We start from the raw sequence: 4,785 nt of genomic DNA on the forward strand, positions 1-4,785 counted from the left end.
TTCCCACTCAGGCAGCTCAGTCTACCCGCAGGTTGTATTTGTCCTTCATTTTCAAAGAGTATTGTGGCATCAGGGAAATAATGACATGACTTGCAGTTGACTTTGATTTGAGTGAGGGAGGACTGTGCAAGGTCACTGGACTCACTTTCTCCTACCTGGGTAAGGGACAGAAGAAGAAAAGAGGAGATGGAGAGGGATGTTATGAAAGAAATAACTCAGTTTGTGACCTTGAATGTACATGGAACCTGGGACAGAGAAGACTTCTTCAGCAAGCTTTGGTGGAGAGAACATGGGAGTGGAAGGCTGGAGAGCTCTATCATTCACTTATTATGTGACCTGGGGCAAGGTATTTTTCTTCTCTGGGTCCTGCTTTCTGCTTCTATTAAGTAAGAGAGTTAATAGGATCACAGATTTTGAACTCAAAGGAACCTTTGCTGTTGTTCTGTAGTTTCAGTCATGTCTGACTCTTCCTCACCCCACTGGGCATTTTCTTGGCAAAGATCCTGGAGTGGTTTGCCATTTCCTTCTCCAGCTCCTTTGACAGATGAAGAAACTGAGGCAAACAGGGTTAAGTGACTTGCCCAGGTTTGTACAGCTACTAAGTGTCTGAGTACATATTTGAACTCAAGAAAATGAGTCTTAGAGAGCACTTAAGTGTCCAGAAACCATCTGGAGTATTGTGTTTAATTCTGGGAGGCACAGATCAAAGACACGGGCACACAGAGGTTCTGTGATGTGTCTCCCCCCCCCCCAAAGACCAGCCTAGATTGGTGGCAGAGTAAACAGAGTGCTGACCTTGGAAGACCTAAGTTTAAATCCTGTCTCAGATACTACCTTGGTGTGACCCTGGGCAAGTCACTTCACCTCTGTTTGCCTCAGTGCTCTCATCTCTAAAATGGGGATTATAATAGTACCTCCCAGGGTTGTCACTAGAATCAAATGAGATAATATTTGTAAAAGTGCTTTACAAGACTTTATGTATTAGATAATAATTTAGTTATTGTAGCAAAATTCAGAGAAGTCATCACCATGATGATGCTGTTGTGGGTCACAGCAACCTCTGATGTCTATTTGAATTATAAAAGTTCCTTAAAATATGGCAGTATTGCAAAGTTGGAAGATGTCCCGGAGAAGAAGAAACTGGAGATCCCATATGCCAGGAATTGGAGGGCAGGGATACCATGGCTGCCTTGAAATACTTGAAGGATTCCCATGTGGTAGAGAGATGAAACATATTCTGCCCAGTCCCAGTAGACAGGACCAGGTTACTGGGTGAAAGTTGCAGAATCAGATCTAGATTTGATGTAAAGAAAAAAAGACAAGACTTCCATCAGAACAATCCCAAAATATGTCATGTGCTGCTTCTAGAGGGAATGGTAGCTGGGTGGCTCAGTGGCTAGACCACTGGATCTGGATTCAGGAGGTATTGAGCTCAAATCTGACTCAGATACATACTAGCTGTATGACTAGACAAGTCACCTAACCTTGGTCTGTCTCAGTTTCCTCCCCTGGGCTTTTGTGAGGGTTAAATATGATGATATTTATAAAATGCTAACCATAGGATGATTTCAGAAAAACCTAGAAAGACTTCCATGAACTGACACATATTGAAGTGAACACAACCAGGAGAACATTATACAAATGAACAGCACTATTGTTTAATGAAAAACTGTGAATGACTTAGCTTTTCTCAGTGATACAATGATCTGAGACAATCCCAAAGGACTAGCGATGAAGCATATTCTCCCCCTCCAGAGAAAGAACTTTGAAGAATGCCATTTTTCAATTTCTTTCTTTCCTTTTGTTTTTTATTTGAATCTTCTTGCACAAAATGACTAATATGGAAATGTTTTACATAATTGGACATGTATAACTTATATCTGCCTACAGTCTGGAGGGAACAGAATTTGAAGCTCAAAACATTAAACAAAAATTTTTGAAATAATAAAAATAAGACATTTAATAAACCTCAAAGGCTCTATAAACTCTAGCTGTTATTATCATCTTCATTAATCAATGAGCTCCCTTTCACCAAGTCAGTCTTCCAGTGTAGGCTAGATGACTACTTGTTGGGAAGATTAGAGAGGGGATCCCTGGTCAGACACAAGGTTAGACCTCATGCTCTTTGAGGGACCCCCAACCAAGAGAATTTTCCCATTCTCCATGGCTTAGGATCCCCATTCTGCCTTCCAGCTGCTCTGACATTCTTCTTTTCCCAAGAAGTAATCCCAAATCTCCTCCTAGGGCTAAGGAGGTTTTGACCTAATAAAAAGATCAAGGGTCATGCCCTCAGTTAATAGTGAGTGGTCAGATACCCTCATGTGTCTAGGAGGTGAGACCAACCAAAGTGTGCTCAGATGGATGAGAGTGACTGAGGAAGAAGGTTGTGATAAACTTAGGAAATTCCATCACATCCTTAGGGTCATTGCAAAATATCAATAAACTTGAGAACAAAAGAAGGCTGATGAGCGGAAAAGGAAAGTAGTTTCAGTTTTGGTTGTGCTGGGGAGCAGCTCTCAAAATCTCTCTGAAGAAAAGGAGGGAGAGACAGCCACTCTACCCTGTAGGAACACAGCCATCCCCAGACAGGACAAGGCTGCCAAGGTAAGCTGTCTCAGGGAGCAAAGCAGAGAGCAGAGGGGGTGTAGAGGGAGGGCACCCTAGAAAAAAGCCTGGGGCAGAAGCAGCTAGGTGCCTGGAGCCTGCCCAAGTCCTCCCAGAGCATTGAAAAGTGAGCCAGAGGCTGGGGACTGCCGTCTCCCTTCCCCACTCCTTTTGGTTCCTCTTCTTGGATGTACTAAGAGATCTAGAGAGATCTGAAGATGTTGGAGAGGTCTGCCAGTGAGATTCCTTAGCACAGCATATTCTGAGAGAAGACAGGTAGTGTTACCAATTTCCCTAACTCTTTCCTTGACCCTAGGACCTTAGAGAACAGTTTCCAGAGACTCCTCCATACTTGGCTCCTTCTCCAGCCCTGTTACCTATTCTAGCACTGTGGCTGGACTCCCTCGACCAGACCAGCACTTTCCCCCAAACATGAAGAAGATGGGGAGCTTAGCCTTGGCCTTTTCCTCAAAACTTGTCTCTTGGAGGGAACCAAAATTCCCGTGGTTGCTCCTCCCTGGCAGTAACATCCAAGGATGGCTCTGCTGCCTGAACCTAGGCTGCTGGCCTATAGATCCCAGGGTATTTAAAAATCAGGGCCCCTACAACAGAGTCCAAGATGAAACCTCCCTAAACTAAAATTCATTGCTATAAGACTCGGGTTGGGACATAGACATTTTGATTGGCACTGGTTCTGGGCACCCCCAGTGTGTCACTCATTTACTTTCCCCAGTGAATAATCAAGAAATTTCAGTTTCTTTTTGCAGCTTAGTACAGGGATCTGTAGTAAGTTCCTCAGGGATTTGCCCCAGTCTCTGTCTTCACTTGTTTCTTTTCCTTGTCAAGGCCCTTTAGTTCCTTCCTTTCTCTCCCCAGAGCTTGTCCCTTGCTTACCGTCTCTCATCATCATTTTCCCATAGCTGGCTCCTTCCCAGCTCTCTACAAACATGCTAATGTCTTGTTCCTCCTTTAAAAACTCCACTTGACCCTGTAGTACCCTTTTAAGTCAAAGTTTCTTAACTTGGCATCCATACATAAACTTCAAGGAGTCTGTGAAATTGGATAGGGGAAAAAATTACATCTTCATTTTCAATTATGTTTGGTTTCCCTTGTAATCTTAAGCATTTTATTTTATGTTTTTGAAAACAGTATTCTGATAATGGGTCTAAAAGCAGGGAAGCAGCACATTGGATAGAACATTGAAAATGAAATTAGGAAGTCTGTCCTGATTTCAAATCAGACCTAAAATGTTTTGTATCTGTGACCTTGGGCAAGTCACTTCACCTTTGCTTTCCTCTATTTCTTCATCTGTAATGTGGAATAATAAAAGGGCTTATCTCCCAGAGTTGTTGTGAAAATCAATTAAGATAGTAATTCTAAAGCAGTCTGCACAGTGCCTGACATATAGTAAGAGCTAAATAAATGTTAGCTACTCCTCAATCCTCTGCAGTGACAAGCAAACTGAAGGAGCAGAGAATACACAGAAAGGGGTGGTTACTGTGCAGTGGTCAAGAAGGATGAGAAATGAGAGGGTCATCAAAGTCAGCAAACTAAATGACTGCTGGTAACCTGAAAGAGGGAAGTTTCAGGTTAGGATGATGACAAATGGCAGATGGAAAGGGGCTGAGGAGAGCAAGGTGAAGAAGTGAAGGCAGCAGCTACAGAATTCCGTATTAGGCTGAGGAAGGAGAGATAATTCATGATGAGGATGATGATGGTGATGGTGGTGGTGATGATGATGATGATGATGGCTAAGGTTTATAAAGTGCAGATTGAACCACCTCCCCTCTCTATTCAGTGAATTCCGGTGACTCACTAACCTTCCAGCATCTAATACAAACTGCTCTGCTTGGCATTTAAAGCTGCTTATAACCTGGTCCCCTTCTATTTCTCTTGTTTTCTTTTACTTTACTCCCTTCCCTCTACTCTGATAGCTCTGGACATTTTTTCTGGCTGTCTTCCATGCCTGGGATGTTCTCCCTCCTCATCTCCCCATCTTGACTTCCCAAGTTTCAAGTCCCAGGGAAAATTCTACTTCTTTGAGGAAGATTTCCCCTACCCTCTCTTGCTTTTAGTAACTTCCCTTCATTGATTATTTCTAATTTATTCAGTATATTTGTATATGTATGTGGATAGATAGATAGATAGATAGATAGATAGATAGATAGATAGATAGATAGA

At 42.6% G+C, this 4,785-nt stretch overlaps 1 protein-coding gene across 1 annotated transcript in view; it reads left to right on the top strand.

Moving 5' to 3' along the window:
- The first annotated feature begins 2,454 nt into the window (after positions 1 to 2,454).
- The window catches only part of LOC138167953 (gasdermin-D-like), a 41,464-nt gene continuing 39,133 nt past the window's right edge, over positions 2,455 to 4,785 (top strand). Inside the window, exon 1 of the mRNA XM_069096919.1 lies at positions 2,455 to 2,604. The gene's annotated coding sequence lies outside the window, so the exon portion shown is untranslated. The remainder of the gene's footprint in view (positions 2,605 to 4,785) is intronic.

This window comes from Petaurus breviceps, unplaced genomic scaffold (genome assembly GCF_028583685.1).
Source record: "Petaurus breviceps papuanus isolate PSGF00001 unplaced genomic scaffold, PetGlider_PUasm1.0 339, whole genome shotgun sequence".
Classification (NCBI taxonomy): Eukaryota; Metazoa; Chordata; class Mammalia; order Diprotodontia; family Petauridae; genus Petaurus; species Petaurus breviceps.